Here is a 560-nt window from a genome sequence, read left to right as displayed (position 1 = left end):
GTTCACAGACACCTTTATAAAGCTGTATATGGGGAGAGAAATCAAACAGAATAGTTAGATAACATATTTCATTCCAGGCAGATGATAAATGAAGCTAGTCTTCAGCTTCTGTTAGTTGATCAGGCAAGGTTTTCAGGTCTGAAGAATGAGTTTTGCAGATTATTTACAAGGGAGAGCTAATACCCTTCATAGGTGCAAAGATTACAAGTGTATATTTTTTGTCTTGAGTTGAAACTTCCTCAGGCTTATTTTAAAGTTGTGTAATAAACTTTCTTGACTTGGGGACTATTTGGCAGGACAGGAATGATTGACTTCTAATTTTTGTTAAAGGGACATTCTGGGCATTGTTGCTCTGCAAGGGTGAGTTATAAGGCCACGTGGAAAGGCGAGAAGGAAGGGAAGATAGTGCCTGAGGGTACAGTTGACATAACAGCAAGAAAGGTGTATAAGAGAACTGTGGGGATGAACATCCGACTGAGCTAAATAGCCCTTATGTAACCAAAAGTGGTTAGCCATAAATAATTCATTAGGAAGTTGGCAAAGAGGCAAATCTAAAGATA

The 560-nt window shown here is 38.6% G+C and overlaps 1 protein-coding gene across 1 annotated transcript in view; it reads right to left on the bottom strand.

Moving 5' to 3' along the window:
• LOC102827893 (protein sel-1 homolog 2-like) overlaps positions 1–560 on the bottom strand; it is a gene marked incomplete at its 5' end in the record, with an annotated part of 67077 nt that overhangs the window by 35990 nt on the left and 30527 nt on the right. The window lies entirely within an intron of this gene.

This window comes from Chrysochloris asiatica, unplaced genomic scaffold (genome assembly GCF_000296735.1).
Source record: "Chrysochloris asiatica unplaced genomic scaffold, ChrAsi1.0 scaffold00741, whole genome shotgun sequence".
NCBI classification, from domain to species: Eukaryota; Metazoa; Chordata; class Mammalia; order Afrosoricida; family Chrysochloridae; genus Chrysochloris; species Chrysochloris asiatica.
Note: the sequence above shows the minus strand (reverse complement) of the source record. Positions and strands in the feature narration are given on the sequence as shown.